A 17,250-nucleotide genomic window follows, 5' to 3' on the forward strand; every position below is an offset into this window, starting at 1 on the left:
GTTGCTAGCATGTGAGAATGTAATACTTTACCTCTTAAAAAGAACAACTGAGCATGCTTTGAAGGGAAGTTAAAAACAATCTGACAATTATACACAGTTATATTAGTTACACTTGCTTGAATTAACCACCCTGCAATGTGCTAGCACCACAAAGCTTATAATACTTAGTTTAAGAAACAGTTTTAGAGAGGTGTTGATCCATGTGTATGCTCATGGAGGGTGTATTTTGTCTTGCTGTTGTGTTTTATTGCATTATATCTAAGTATTATATCTTGTCCTGAAAGTTTATACCAGCAGACAAAATATTAGAAATACATCAACTTTGAATTGAATTGTAACCCAGTTCAATGATCACCACCTCTCTAAAACACAAACTGAGGATTATAACCTTCACATATTTAGAATAGTGGTGTGCAATTTATGATAGGGCTGTTGTGTGAGACAGCATTAACTCTAACAAGTTGTGGAGTGGAATTCAGTGTATGAAACTATTACAGTTACAAACTAGAATATCTGCATTTCCTAAAGAAAATGCATGTGACTGCTGCGTCTGCTGCTGAGTGACTCACACATAATGCAGTTTACCTCAAATGACATTAACATCTGGTGCTGCTGCAGCAAATACACAGTATTTACATATACAAAAACAATCACAAAGTTGTATTCCCGGGACACAGCAGAAAAAAACGGAAGGAAAAGAAAGATGGATCAATGAAAATGACACATAAGATGTGATCTTGCAACCAAACAGCAGCTGTGAAAACCCCTGTTTATTGGTGTTGGTGAGACGACCTGCTCAGACTGAGGCAGGGGCACCACTCAATGCTCAATGCTGTATTATGGTTATTAGTGAGAGATAATGTTGGAATGAGGCCTATTCTGATTAAAAATGCATGTGGTGAGCACAGGTTGGAAGTAACTGTGTGTATGTGAGCATCTCTTAAATGGTTGGCATTAATCTGATCTGTAGCTCTTATCCCTCCAATGGATGTGTGTGTGTGTGTGTGTGTTGTGTGTGTGTGTGTGTGTGTGTGTGCGTGTGTGTGTGTGTGTGCGTGTGTGTGTGTGTGTGTGGGAGAGAGGTTCTTGGTGAGAAAGAAGTTTAGTTTCATTCAGGTTAAGTGTTATAAGGACTGATATATTCTGCAAAAATTCTTATTTTCTGTGGGTTACTCAGGTGTGTCTTCGCATCTGTGCATGTGTTATGTGTGATTGTGCCATATTCCAAACTTGATAAGGGTGGGTAACACCAAAACCAACTCAATCACCAAAATAAGTGTTGGCAAAGTATGTTTATGCACAACCACATTATTTAAATCACAAGGTTTAAAAAAAAAAAAAAGAGTCCTGAGTAATTTCAGTCATACTACATTTATTTATGAGTGTTGATGAAATTGGGTCTCACAGCCTGGGGAATGAAACTGCTCTGTAGTCTGATGATATGGCAGCGGATACCTCTGTATTTGATGTCAGATGGCAGCAGGGTGAACAGACTGTGGCTGGGATGGTGGTGTCTTTTAGTATAAATTGGACTTGTGCAGACTCACTTCCCTGATGTCACTGATGCACTGTAGATGGTACCAGTGATGCTCTGGCTGCTTTTAATCACCCACTGTAGAGCCTCCCTGTCCTGTGGCTGTGATGAACCATGACAGTTTGTGATGTTACCATTCCAGTAAGGATGTTTTGTGTTGCTCCTCTGTAAAAGTTAACCAGGATCTGACCCCGGTATTTAGCCTTCCTTAGTGTCTGTAGAAGTAGAGAATGTCTTTACTTTTTTAACCAGGTTGGTGATGTGTGATGACCAAGATAGTTTCTCAGTGATTCCAAGGAACCTATACCTTTTCAACTGCTCCACCTGAGCTCCACTGATGTAGACAGGAGTGTGTCTTTGCCTCCTCCTTTCTAAAATCAACAATCATGTCCTTGGTCTTGCTGTTGTTGAGCAGTAGATTGTTGATGTCCTCCCAATGTGTTCGCATACTTCACAATAGAGTTTTGTTGATGTCTGGGAGTGAATCATGAGTGTACAGAATGAACGGGGGGGGGGGGGGGATAATTAGCGCACAGACCTGGGGTGCTCTGGTGTTGAGCACTAATGTAGAGAAGGTGAGACTGTCAATCAGAACTCTCTGGGGTCTGCTTGTAACGATATCCTGTTGCAGAGTGTTGTACCTAAGCCCAGAGTTTTTAGTTTTCCAATCAGCTTCATGGGTGAGATTGTGTTAAATACTGAGTTGAATTCAACAAACAACATTCTGATTTAGCTGTTCTTATTCTTCTCCTTATTAAGGCACACAAACCAATTGGTTAGGGTGAGGTTGGGCTGGGGGCTGTCTTGTTAAAAACACTCAGTTATGTTGGCAAAAAAAAGGCTGGACATTGTCCTGTGGTCTCCTTATAAATATGCAGTAGTTTCACACTTGTGAATGCTAAAACACAGACTCGAACCATGGTCACTGGCTCGGCTACCCTGCGCCTAGAACTCCACCGTCATCCCCTCCACCCTCTGATGTCAAAGTCAGGTAATAAACATTTCTTGGATGACAGGTGAAAAGTCTTTCAGCGACATTCAGTTGTTTATGATATACAGTAGCACTTATCATAACCTGGATGACTGAGAACCTTCATCAACATAAACATGTAATGTGAAAATGACATGATATGTTTTGTAGACATGTATATTTATTACACTGACTATGACGCGTAGAAAATGTAATGTATTTGGTTTGCAGAAATGTGAACTGCTAACATTTTATCTTGACACCTAGGCTGTCAAATCATGAGCAAAGCAAAAAAAGAATAGGTAACAAATAAAATACAAAAGGTTAGAGTAGGAAAAAATACAAATAAAATAATAATTAAAAAAGTACAAATGAGGATAAAGAAAAGGTGTGAAACCAATTTATCCTTTCAGAATGATGATATAGCATGATGAATAGCAAACAGATAATTAGCTGTCAGCAAAATGTTTAATATTCTTTTCATCTTGCCCTGACTCGGAGCAGTAGCAGGCTTATCAACAGATAATTTAAGAAATATGGACAAAATGTCCACAGCAGATGTATTTATCCTCCTTAATACTATTTCCCTCCCCTGGCAGTAGACTCCCAGCCTCCATCTCCACCCCCACTGACGAGTTCCATAGTTCACTTTTGGCTGCAACAATACACCGGCCATACCTGGTCACTCCTTGCACGCAGGGGTTTGCCACTCCATACCACTATTTACTCCAACGCTACAGCAGTGTCTTGCCCCTCTCCATCTACTCTGTCCCCACCGAGCTCTCCCCCTCCATTCACACTCTTTATACCATGGTCTGGGGGAATACTCGATTCTGATTGGCTGCAGGGTGTCCATTAACCCCTGATATATGGACACCTACTAAGTAGTTCCAGTCAAATTGACTGTTCACCGCTGTAAATTAATGCGCTAGCTGGTGTATGAAATCTGAATATTTTATTTCCAGTACTGAGTGCAGTCCGTCAGTCCTTCAGTGTCTTATCCTCTGAACACCACAGGGTGGCGACTGTAACACACAAGCTGCAGAAAGTACAATTCCCCTCTAAATTTATTGATACGCGAATAATCTCACATCCCGTTCGCTGTTCAACTCTGCCTCAGGCTGCGGCCACAGTAGCGTTACACACGGCCGGTCATTTGTTCGTGAAAATCTTGCTACTGATTTGGGGACAATGACATGACTGGTTTGCTAGCTAATCATGTTAGCTAGCATACTGTCAAATTATATTTACTGTTTGTCAACCGTACACAATGTTATTGACTTTGAATCTTGCTAGCATAGCGTTAGCTTTCTGCGGACTAGAATATCTCCCGTTGCCAAGTCGTATCTATGATCCGTCCTATTTACTGGAGGAGTGAACAACGTCTCCGTTGCATAAGAATCTGACGGGAGAGTAATGACTGTTCCAGGTATTAGTCAAACCCTCAGGCGTTACCAGGGAAACGTAGTTATGGCTTGTGAAAAACTTTATATTTTGATTGTAAAACGCATGAAAATGTAAATTAATGGTCCGAATGTCTTTTCTTTGGCAAGTGACCATGATATAAGCGGGATAATGCCCTTCGAGGTGTCCATAAACAGGAGTTAATGGCCTCCGCGTCGTCCATTAACTCCTGTTTATGGACACCTCGTCTGGCATTATCCCTTACTTATTGGATACTCAGTTGTGAAGAATCTTAGGGCAAAATCTGCAGCGACATTTTGCTTCCTGGGTTCTAAGCTGACTAATATTATAGACATAATTATATAAAATATTCTGAGCATCCTGATCAATCTCCCAGTACCTCAGGATATTGTCCTTCAAATTGGGTGCATTATCATTCCCAGCCAATATTCACAAATATCAAAGATGGAACTTAACCAAACTCCTCGACTCTCTCAAAGCCCAAAGTAAACAGCTTTTTGTTTCTGGTCCCCTCCCTCCACTCACCCACCTGCACGCTCAGTTTCCACGTCAGGCTACAGTTCACCTGTGCCACATGCAACATAGGCTTGTGGACAATTCCAATCTCTTCTGGCAACACCCAGCTTTGTTTTGCTTGGAAAGCATTCACCCACATGGCCATGGCTCATGCACTCTTACCTACAACTTAATGTACAAGATCTTGAACGCACCCTTACCCTGAGTGCCAGTGCACTTACTCCCCCTTGTGGCTAAGACTGCATACCACCCTAGAGAGTACAACAACATTCCCAGTTTGGACAATAGCCACAGTTTGCAGGCAAAGAATAAATAGGCAGGCCAAAGAAAAATCTTTCAATACTACAAAGCTGATTCACATTTCCTGTTAACCAAGTTTCTCTGGTCCTACTTCAACAAACCTAAAACCAGCTCTGTTTGACATTGTGTAACAAATCATTTTTAGACTTGGTTGGACACCATAAATGGGAATGGGACTCTTATGCAAGCCACCAATACTATAATAAAATTCAAGGCATAGATATACATATATAGCATAACATACCAAGCCAAGAAGCACCACCACTACAATATTTTATTTTTCCAGTATCAATCCATCCACCTGTGATGTCACCAAGTACTTGTATATTGGGGAAATGTTGGGTCTCTATAAATTAACATTACAGTTTTTGCTGAATGCTTACACGCATGTTGCAGACTTTGTCTCACTGTGTCATCACTTAACACACAGGTCAATAAGACTCAGCACATGGAGATAAACTCCTGACTTAAATGGCAAAATGAAACTCTTGAAACAAAACCTAACAATCCCATTTCAAAACTGTTTTTAGCATCAAAATGTTAAACACATGCACCTTCGAATTACTCTTTCCTAGCAGCAACAACACACAGATGTGCTTTATGCAAAACACAGCTGTATTCAGTACTTTGGATGGTTTTTATCTCATACAATTTTTTTTTGTGTGAAAGATTGATCCACTACAGTTGATCTAAACACATGAAAACAGAATGGAAACGCTTTTTAGATTTTAATTTTTTTTCAGGTTTTTGCAAAAGTAAAAAAGAAAACCCACAAAGACATGGTACAACTAGAATTTTCTATTAAACATAGTGTTGTATGGAATGGTTGGAAGACATTGAGGGTATGGATCCTGTCTCCTGTTGGCATTTGGCCACATCACCTCATCCACATCACAGGCAATGTCCTCCCTTGCCAAGCAACGGGGGAAATATCGCCTTGCATGCCGTATCCAACCCTGTATGGACCTCACCTCGATGTTGCCAAATGCCTCTTCCATGGCTTGTAGAAGAGGCATGTGGGCATGTGGCTGGCAGTCATACATTTTCCAGCACCATGCTGAAAAGAACTCCTCCATTGGATTCAAAAATGGGGTGTATGGTGGCAAGTTGAGTTCAATAAATCTATATGGTTGGTGAACCAGTCCTGGACCAGAGCAGCCTGGTGGAAACTGACATTATCCCAGATGACAACAAACTGGGGCTGCTCTGGTCCATCCTGGACTACTGTGTCATGAAGTGTCTCCAGAAAGCGAATAATGAGGGCTGTGTTGTAGGGACCGAGGATGGAGTGGTGATGCTGGACTCCCTGTACACTGATGGCTGCACACAAGGTGATATTTACTTGCACAAAGTCATGATGGAGGTCTTTGACTCTCACACTGTTCCTCTCAAATGGAACTCTATACAGCTGCTTCAGTGAAATGTTCTGCTTTTTGAGGATGCGGGAGAGTGTAGACATGCTGACAGTGTTGATGTCAGTGAAGGTTATTTGATCTACGATGATCTGCTCTCTCAATTCACCAAGCCGGTTTTCGTTATTTGCCAAAACAATGTTGACTATGGCCAAGTCCTGTTCATCACTGAACACAATCTGCCTTCCACCCTGTGCAGGTCGTCTGGCAGTTCTGTAGAAAATGAAACATCATACATTTTGTACTTTAGAACCATAGACCTACAGTAATACAGCAATGTATTGTACTGTGCATTTGATGTGCGGTACTGTAATTTCTTTGGTACAGTTTAGTGTGGAAACTTCAAAACATACCTGTTTTCCAGTCTGAAAGTTCTAATAATTGAGGCTACTGAGTAGCAACTCAGGTTTGGCTATGGCTTAGACTGATTGGTCTACAATTATATTTTAAATGTTTTCATGTGCGTGAGTCTGTGTGCTTTTCCAATTTTAGATGTGTTTTGTATTTAAAATAGATGTGTTTTCCCCGTGATTGCATGAGATTTCCTTTTTGAACAATGTGTCTTATATAAAAAACAGTGTGTAGTGTTTTGCAAGAAGTGTGTTGGAGAATTTCAAACAAAGTGCAAAGCATATATTGTGTTTACAGGGTTGGTGCTTTTGTTTAGGGCATGGTTCCCCTAAGTTAGAGTTTGTGATGCTCTGGGCATAGCAACCACTTTTAGTGTTTAAGCATTAGGCAAAAACTGTAATCAAGGAGTGTGGTTTAGACCTGCTCAATTTGGAAAGTGTGGGACGCTGTTGAGCTGGCGATGGAGTAAGACGTGTTTTGTTTGGGCTCCCGTCGAACATCTTCTTTTTACTTTTTTATCTTAAGTTAAGAAACGCGCTGCACATTGTAACATCGACCAATCTGCTTTGAAATATTTCTGAAGCTGGGTGACGGCCTTCTTTTGAGTGAATGGCGACGAATCTGCACAAATTCAAGTACACTGGTTCAGCGAACAATAGGCCCGACACCGCCTCGAGCCACACTGCTGCTGCCACCCTGGCAAAAACGTCTTCGCCAGGGTCAACTACAACAAAGATGGACAACGAGTCCCTGAAATCGGAGATTCTCCTCTCGCTGAAAACTGAAATTTCGGCGGTGATAAAATCAGAAATGAGAAGTGCACTTGCCGAAGATTTCGACTTCCTTAAAAGTGAGTTGCAGGCAATAAAAGCAGAAACAAAAAACAACATGGCAGCGATTCATTCTGAGATCGACCAACTGAAAACCACAATCCAGGACATGGAGACCGGAATGTCAACATGGTCAGACGAGGTGGTGACTCTTACGGACCACGGTGAATACCCTGAAGACGGAGGTAGCAGTGCTCCGAGACAAATGCGAGGACATGGAAGGAAGAGCGCGGCGGTGCAACATCAGAATACTGGGGGTCCCCGAGACGGCCGGATCGAGCTCCACGACATCGGTCTCGAAGTTGCTGCGAGAAGTACTACAGCTGGATAAAGACGTACTCATTGACCGTTCACACAGAAGTCTGGCTCCAAGGAAACCCTGTGAGAAACCTTGAGTAATAGTAGCCAAACTCCACTACTTCCAAGACTGTGTCGAGGTGCTGAGCCGGGCGCGCAGCTGTACTCCACTTCGGTACAACGGGGAGACTGTTGCTATTTTTCCGGACTACACTTCAAAAGTCGCCAAAGCCAGAGCTGCGTTTACCGAGGTCCGGAAGCTACTCCACAACCATCCGACTGTCCGGTTTGGCATACTCTTCCCAGCCCGTCTCCGTGTCATGCACAACGGAGAAGTAAAGGAATTCACCAACGCAGGAAAAGCGATGACCTACGTTAAGAAGCACATCGTTCCTGCAGCAGAGTAGCGTGAGTGGGAATGTTTCTCTGTTTAACCTCAGATTTCACCTACTCTGACAATATTATTCTATATATGTTTACATTCATGGAGAGATAACCAAACTGGCTGTACCCAGTGGACTAATGTCGTTGTTGCCACTCTGAGGGACTGTTACAGTATTATCACCTTATATTGTGCAAAGGGGTCAATATTCAAAATGAAGAATGAATGTAAAATGACTTGACCAAAGGACCCGTTCTCACTCCCTTTTTTTCTTATTATCATTGCTGATCACCTGTACTCTTAGGCCAAATAGTGTTTTGTTGCCTGAAGATTGCCTTATTGTGTAAAGTTCTGTAAACCTAATATTATATGATGTGGACTATGAACTATTTATTTGACTCCATAAGAGATGTGGTGTTGAATGGCCCGTTGAGTAGTTTTTTGTTTTTTTTCTACTTCTTTTTTCTTCTTATTTATTATTATTTATTATAATAATAATACGATTTATTATCTTATTTATTATAATTATTATTCGCGTCTGTATTTTTATTTTATTTTATTATTACTATTATTTATTGATTTTTCTTTCCCTACTTGAATACATAGCAGGCGTTATAATGCTGCAATAACAATGCGCTGAATTGGTTTTCATGAGACGTTCGATGGGAGCCTGAACGGCAGGCTCTGCAGAGTTCCCCACTCCCAGGTACTAGGTGGGGTAGATGGGGTGGGGGGGGTGGGATTATACCAGACTTGCTCATATCTTGAATTTATTCTTTCTATGTTTTTCTTCCTTTCAGCTTATCTAGCCAGATGTGAATTTCAAGTACATGACATCTCGTACTCAGTAGGCTATGACTGATCTCAATTCTATCAGAGGGCAGCAGGGACTCTCAGTTAACTTTGTGAGCTGGAACGTAAAGTCACTTAATCATCCAGTGAAGCGTAAAAAGGTATTTACACACTTAAAACAACTTAAAACCGATATTGCATTTCTTCAAGAGACGCACTTGCGCATGGCAGACCTGTTTTGAATAAAGAGAGTATGGTCAGGACAAGTTTATCACTCTAATTTCCACTCAAAGACTAGAGGGGCAGCCATCCTAATTGATAAAAATATACCATTTACAATGACTAACGTTGATTCAGATCCTGCAGGGCGCTACATTATTGTGACGGGGCAACTTTCCTCACTTCCGGTCATCCTGGCCAACATTTATGCACCAAATTGGGACAATCCAGCATTCTTCTCAAACTTTTTTTCTCATTTACCAAACATGACATCACACCACCTTATTCTTGGTGGTGATATAAATTGCATACTGTCTCCCTGCCTTAGATCGCAGCTCCTCCAAAAAGACTTCTCTGTCTAAATCAGCACACACTATCCAGCTTTTTCTTGAAGCATACGGTGTAGCGGATGTTTGGAGGTTCCGTAATCCCACTTCTAGAGCATACTCATTTTACTCCCCAGTCCATAAGAGTTACTCTCGCATAGATAATTTTTTCCTTGATAAAAAACTTCTCTCCTCTGTAAATAAGTGTGATTATGAAGCCATAGTCATTTCAGATCATGGTCCCTTAACCACAATAATCCGTATTCCTAACACACAGTATGGCTACCGTCCTTGGAGACTTAATCCCCTTCTCCTATCAGAAGAACGTTTTATCAATTTTATTTCATCTGAAATAAAATCATTTCTTGACATAAATCAAACGCCAGGAATGTCCTGTTCAACTATATGGGAGTCTCTAAAAGCATATTTACGGGGCCAGAACATTTCTTACTGTGCAAATAAAACAAAAACAAATACAGTGCGCCTTAAAGAACTAACAGATCAGATACTGGAGCTAGACACATTATACAGTCATCAACCATCTGCTGACATGATGAAAAAGCATCTATCTTTGCAGACCAAATTTGATATCCTATCAACACAGCAGGCTGAATACCTCCTCTCAAAGTCTCGACACGGGTGCTACGAACATGGGGAAAAAATTGGCCAAGTTCTCTCTCATCAGCTACGACAGAGAACTGCCAATCAGTCTATACCTGCAATCAATGATGAACAGGGTTTGAAGACTACAGATAGCCTCAAAATTAACTCCCGTTTTCAAAATTTCTACCAATCATTATACACATCAGATCTGTCGACAACACCCTCAGCGACGGAGGATTTTTTAAGCCCCTTACATGTTCCATCCGTGGACCCTAACATAGCTGATACGTTAGAGAAGGACATCTCGACCCTGGAGATAATATCTGCAATAAGATCTATGCAAAGCGGCAAGTCCCCAGGGCCGGATGGCTATCCGACGGATTTTTTCAAAAAATTCTCAGACCAACTTGCCCCCTTACTTCTGTCAGTGTTTGAAGAATCACTCTCACTTAAGACCTTACCTCCAACCATGCACCAAACAGTTATCTCGGTAATTTTCAAAAAAGGGAAAAACCCTCTGGAGTGCAATTCATTTCGTCCAGTTTCTCTCCTAAACACTGATGCAAAAGTCCTTGCCAAAGTTCTGGCACGCCAACTGGAGGGTGTTCTTCCTTCCATTATATCACCTGACCAAACAGGTTTTATAAAGAATCGTTACTCTTTTTTCAATATTAGACGCCTTTTTAACATCCTTTACAGCCCCTCTCCACCTGGCATGTCAGAGGTAATCCTCTCACTTGACGTTGAAAAAGCGATTGACCGGGTGGAGTGGGGCTACCTTTCCAGCACACTTGAGAGATTTGGATTCGGCCAAAAGCTCATATCATGGATCAGACTTTTATACGCATCTCCTATGGCTGCTGTTCATACTAATAATAATCTGTCCCCGTTTTTCGAGCTTAAACGTGGCACAAGACAGGGATGCCCCTTGTCACCGCTCCTTTTTGCAGTAGCAATGGCACCACTGGCTCTAGCTCTGAGGCAAAATGCTGAAATTAAAGGAATTCAATGAGCAGGGGAAGAGCATAAAGTCTCGCTTTATGCGGACGACATGCTACTATATTTATCACAACCCCTTTCAAGTCTTCCTAAGCTAATGGTTCTGCTAACAGAATTTGGTAAATTATCCGGATACAGGGTTAATATTTAGAAAAGCGAGCTGATGCCTGTTGGTACTAGTAATAGTGAGACATCCTTAAATTCACTTCCCTTTAAAATTAGCCCTAAAAAATTCAAATACCTCGGCATATGGATTACAGATAAGCATAAAGAGCTTTATGCTGCTAACTATCAGCCCTTGCTATCTAATTTAAATCAAGATATCGAACGATGGGATCCCCTGCCTCTCTCTTTGGGTGGAAGAATTAATGCAGTAAAAATGAATATACTGCCTAAGTTTTTATATATATTTCAGTGCCTTCCAGTCTTTTTAACCAAATCTTTTTTTACCAAATTGAATAACTGATCAAGTTTTATTTGGAACAAAAAAACACCCCGGATAAAGAGAAGTGTGCTTCAGAGACCTCGCTCAGGGGGAGGGTTGGCACTCCCCAACTTCTTGTACTACTACTGGGTGGTCAACATTAGAGTATTATTATATTGGCTGGGTAATGGTAATGATAATACTGACACTGAATGGCTAAATCTGGGGGGGGGCATCTGTAAATCTCACTTCCTTAAAAGCCTTACTATGTTCTAAGCTGCCGTTTACACAGCCCGTTTCTGACTTTACTTCTAACCCGGTTGTTTCACATTCGGTCAAGATCTTGAACCAGTTTAGAAGATCCTTTTCACTCACTGATCTATCTCAGGCCACACCAATCGCAAAAAATCATATGTTTGCCCCATCATTAATAGATGATGTCTTTAATGGATGGTCGAGAAGAGGTATGGTTTCGCTGTCCGATCTGTATATTGACAGTAATTTTGCCTCCTTTGAGCAGTTGGTACAGAGATATCATATTCCCAAATCACACTTCTATAGATACTTACAGCTTCGGAATTTTGAATTTTCAAACCTAGAATGTTTTCCGTCATGTCCCCCAACTAGCCTGTTAGACTCAATTTTTGATTGTAAACTAGTAAGAAAACGAACTATTAGCACAATATACGTGTAGGATACTATGGTGTGCGGTCCTGACATGGGCAGCACCATAAATATATGATGTAGGAGACACTGCTCACACACTACTTTGATATATATATATGATTATTAATCACTAGCAATTAATATTACACTCGTTAAAGGGGGCACCACCTCCGTGTTTAGTTATTGGAATAATCCGGAGGACATTATTCCAAACACCTAACTGTACCAGTTGGCTTGGACAGTTAGAGTCCATTCAAAATCAATTTATTCAATATCAATCAATATTCAGTCTCAATATTCTGAAGTAGTGAATTCTTTGCACGTATCCATCGGTTCTCCATATTAAAATTAAGTTCCAGACAAAGACAAACGATTATATGTTTATTGACTAAATAATTTGGGTAAAATAAAAGACATGACAATTTTAGACGAACAACAGATAACAGAAAATGTAAAGACTGCAATTAGGAAAGTAATAAAGTCGTGTGACCGTCGGTAGATGGTAAAGTTAAAGGGTCGGGTTTTTATATATTAAATATTACGGGAGTAATCTTTTAATACTAACGAGACCCTAATCTTAATTCTTTTAAGTTCATAAGATAGAAGTTAGAACTTTGACAGAAGTCAGAACTTTAGACACCACTCATTCTCACGTGTGTGGATCCAGCTGTATGAAGACGTTCAGCCTGTTTTGTCTGGGCGTCAGGAGGCACTGAAGCTTGGTCTCTTTGAGAGTTCTGGGTTGGACCACGGCACGGCGCGTCGGTCCAGTAGCCAGAGGGAAGGCCGGTACTCTGTTGGGACTGGGACTCTTGGTCCGAAGGCCCAGCGGGTTTCCGCCTTGGGAGCGCTGGGGGCAGAGTTGATCTCGGCTGGGAGCACACAAAGGCTCTATTTACGGAGACTCCTTGCACGGCTTCTGAGGCAGACGATGGACTGCAACGTTCTTCATCAGATGATTACAGTCTTGAAAAAGACTTTTGTTGGTGGTTTCAAATAGTGGTAGTCAAGTTCTGATTCTGAAACTAATTCAACTTCTTCTGGATCAGGCGGTGATACTTTAACAGTATAAAATCAAAAAGAAAAGAATTTGTCCTATTAAAAACTTGAATAAAAGTGAATACTTAAAGTAGGGATTCAATTCGCTTGTCTTAGCTTGTTGCAAAAATAAAAGTAAAGATTACTTTAAAAATAAAAATAAAATAAAAATGAAAAACAAAGAAGAGAAGAAAGAAGAAGAGGGAGAAGAAGCAGGGGGAGAAGAGGACAGGGGGAGAGCGTGTCCGGAGAAGAAGAGAGAGAAGAAGTAGGAAGAGGGATGAGAGAGAATGAGAGCAGGGGAGAGTGTCTGTTTTTATGGCCTGCAGCAGGGGCTGGCTGACAGTGTCACACCTCCTGTGATCTGAGTTGAGGCTCCCAAAAGTTAATCTAACTATACTATTTGTATTTAACATTTCGAAGTCGTGTTTTAACCTTCCCAAAACTTCACCATCTTAAAAGTCGAATGTTTGCCTTCGTGAAAAGATGCAACATGATAATGATCATTTGTCATTCAAAAGAATTATAACCTGATTAAAACATGAAGCACTTAAGTATACAACATATGACAATAAAGTATACAATACACAGTAGAACCAAGGACTTATACATATTCCTTGTAGTTCTATCTTTAACAAAACATATCAAACATTTAACTGGTAAATAATACAAGTATTACACAAGGAATGGTGATCTTCAAATCTCTCCTCCATCGACAAAGGGGAGGGGGTTTCTGTTGACCTCAAACTTATTGAGTAATAAACTTCATTTGGGCTTCACAATAACATAAGAAAGATCTTGTTGAATGACCTTCTTAACTCTATTTCGGGATCCGTTAAATTTAAGAAATTGAGATGTAGTTTATTTGTTATTTAGGACTTTTGGGTGAGAACAGAAGACTGAAAGGGGGGACTGGTATGTCAGACCCAGGAACAACAACGGTCGTAAATAACAGTTGTACATGTGAGGAGAAGAACACACAGATTAGGTTTCCTATTAAGCCTTCCCCCACTGGAGAATGTTCCAGAGGAAGAGACACGTAGATTAGAAAAACATCTTAAATCACCACATCTATGTTAGAAACCAGTCCTTCTTCCTTTTGGTGTGACCAAAGAAAACTCTATCGGGCTTGACCTTGTTTGACCTGAGGAACAGGGGTTCATCTTCTTTGGAGGAAGAGGAACAGACCAGATGTGCTTTAGTCGTTGTAAATTACAAAGAAGATCTCTGGTGATCTGTTTATTGCAAGAAAAACAACATCTTCCCACTCTGTGGAGAGGAGAGGAATTTGCCAGGCCAGGATATGGGGGCTTTCAGTCCCAAATGCTGGAAAAAGGAGTTGATTTGGGTTAAAGGTAATCATGGCCAAAATGAGACCACTTTAAGATGCAGAGACAACGGCTTGTGTTCCTACATACGAGATACTGTATTCTCATAACTTGACACCTCTAGACCTCCTCAAAAATAAATGGGAGACTGATTTAAATGAAACAATTACAGATGACACCTGGCACAAAATAATACAGGGAATTTTCTCTTCCTCCATCTGTCTCAGGCATGCTGTTATTCAATTCAATGTCGTACACCGTCTGCACTGGTCTAAAGTCAGACTTTCTAAGATCAAAGCTGATACAGACCCCACTTGTGATCGATGCGGTCGGGACCCAGCCACTCTGTTACACATGTTCTGGGTATGTCCGAAGCTGCGCACTTTCTGGCAGTCCATATTTGAGACCTTTTCTAAGATTTTTGGGAAAGTGCTTGCGCCGTCTCCATTCATTGCACTTTTTGGTGTAGCTCAGACGGGCCCCCCTCTTGAGGTGTGGGAAAGAACTATGCTGGCTTTCTGCTCTCTGCTAGCTAGGAGACTGATATTATTGAAATGGAGACCCAGCACCTCCAACATACAGTCATTGGATCAGGGAAACTATGCACCATATCAAGTTGGAGAAGATCAGATACACAATCAGGGGGTCTACCAGAAAATTGTATAATATCTGGAAGCCTTTCCTAATGTTTGTTGAAGATATGGAGGCCGATAACTTAACACTGTAAACCCCTGATACTGCCCTCAGTCATTTAGGTAATTTATTTCATTTATCTGATTTATTTATTTTATTTTTCTTCTTCATGTCTGGCTATGGGAACTCGGTGTCTTGAACTCTGTATTTTATGCTGTTAATACTGCAACTCTGGTGTCGGAGGGAGCAGGGGATGGGCTGGAAATGGGGCGAATTTATTATTTTTGTTCTTGTCCTGCCCTGTCGGACCTGTGTTTATTGTAAACTGTTAAAGCAAAATAAAAAGACCTTGATCAATTTGGAAAGTGTCATGAGAAGAATTTTGTCGTCAATTGGTGCTATACAAATAAAGATTGATTGATTGATTGAGCACTGATTGATTGATTGATTGAGCAGCCTCATTGCTATCATACTGAATAACTATCAGCCAATTTACCGTTCTTGGGTAAAGTTATTGAAAAGGTTGTTTACCAACAGCTTCTTAATTATCTGATTATGAACAATTGTTTTGATACCTTTCAGTCAGGCCCCATCATAGCACAAAACTGGCTGGGATGCTCCAGAACTGTTCTGAAGTGGTTAAATCATATCTTTATGACGGAAAGTACTTCCTGTCAATTGCTGTGTGTCACAAGGATCAATATTGGGACCAGTGTCGTTCAGTCTTTTCATGCCCCCGTTATATTAAATCTAACACAATGATACAAGTTGCTTACCAGAATTACGCAGGCAACACCCAAATTTGCATCTTACCTAAACCTGTTGACTATCAATCTATTGATTCCCTCTGTAATTGAATTGAACAAATCAATAACAGGATAAAACCAAAGATAAGACAATTGTCAAAATGTCAAATCTCAATAAATCACAAATAGTACAATTGTAAAAAATAACAAAATAGCAATATGACCAGGTGCAATATCCAAATCGCAGGAGCTGCAATTTTGGATAAAGGTAAAATGTGCAAGAAAATAGTTGTCAGAGACCCTTTAAAATGTCACATAATGGTCTTTGTTGTTATATTTATTGGCCCAACATTGTGATTTTATTTACATTCTACATCCCAACTCTTTTGGAGTTGTGTTTATATGTTTGTAATTTGTAATTTATTTCTCAACTAACTGACAAAAGCAGGGCTGCAGCATACTTTTCATACTTTTGGTATATACCCAGCATCTTCTTGTCACCTCCTCAACCTACAGTGTTTCCAACTCACAGACTTTACTTGGGCAAGCCGCCCAGGCATATTAATGGCAAGCCGAGTATATTTGGCGACCAAATTAAGCATTTTTTACTTATCTTTTTTGTCCGTCTATAGAACGACGCCTGAGTGCTCAATTAACTAATTGACAGTCTGCCTTCGCTCTACACCTGCTGTCTGCTGACACTCACACATGCTCTGCAGAGAAACACAAAGTGAGAGAGAGAGTTTCTATTCCAACCACCCTCTAAAGGCTCAGATTGTGATGCAAACTCTCCTTTTTAATATAGGACTACTAATGCCATTGTTTCATAAAAGCTTGTATGTGCACCTGGTGGTTGTGTCTGTACGTGCATTAGGGTGGACAATTAAATTAACGCTGTGTAGGCAAACTATTAATGCCATTCTGAAGGAGGTGGTGAGTGCAGAGCGCTCGCGGCCAGTTTTGGTTGACAAAGAAAACAGCAGGAAGCCCAAGCTCAAGGAAGGACTGATACCGAATTCAAACTCGATATCTGCATCTTTTGCCATTACTAGGTTACTGATTATCTGTATCTTTACCTTAGCGTTAGCACATTGCAAGGTAAATGTAGTAATTGTAGCCTGCTGGAGCAAGGTTGCTGTATTTAGTATTAAGGGGCAGTCAGGGAAAATTGTGTTAACACTAAGCCCTGTTTAAAGTAGATTAAATAACCAGAGTAATAGATTACTTCAACTCAAATCAAATCAAATGATATAAAAGGGGTCACAAGTGCTGAAAACTATCATTCAACCCTCAAGATCTACACAGCTTTGTATCCTCATATCAGTCATTTTTACATTGTAAGAAATAGCTTTGAAAACAGTTGTATGTATTCTGGAGCGCTGGAGGAGCTTTGTTAAGTTGTTTTTTTTGACAAACAGTATATGCTGCATGTAGTGTTCTGAAAGTAGTTACCACATTG

General features: G+C 40.6%; 1 protein-coding gene across 4 annotated transcripts in view; it reads right to left on the reverse strand.

The window, feature by feature from the left end:
• Positions 1-17,250, reverse strand: part of LOC115570877 (RNA binding protein fox-1 homolog 3-like) — a 1,044,539-nt gene that overhangs the window by 549,108 nt on the left and 478,181 nt on the right. The gene's annotated exons all lie outside the window — the stretch shown is intronic.

Source organism: Sparus aurata, chromosome 20 (assembly GCF_900880675.1).
Source record: "Sparus aurata chromosome 20, fSpaAur1.1, whole genome shotgun sequence".
NCBI lineage: Eukaryota > Metazoa > Chordata > Actinopteri > Spariformes > Sparidae > Sparus > Sparus aurata.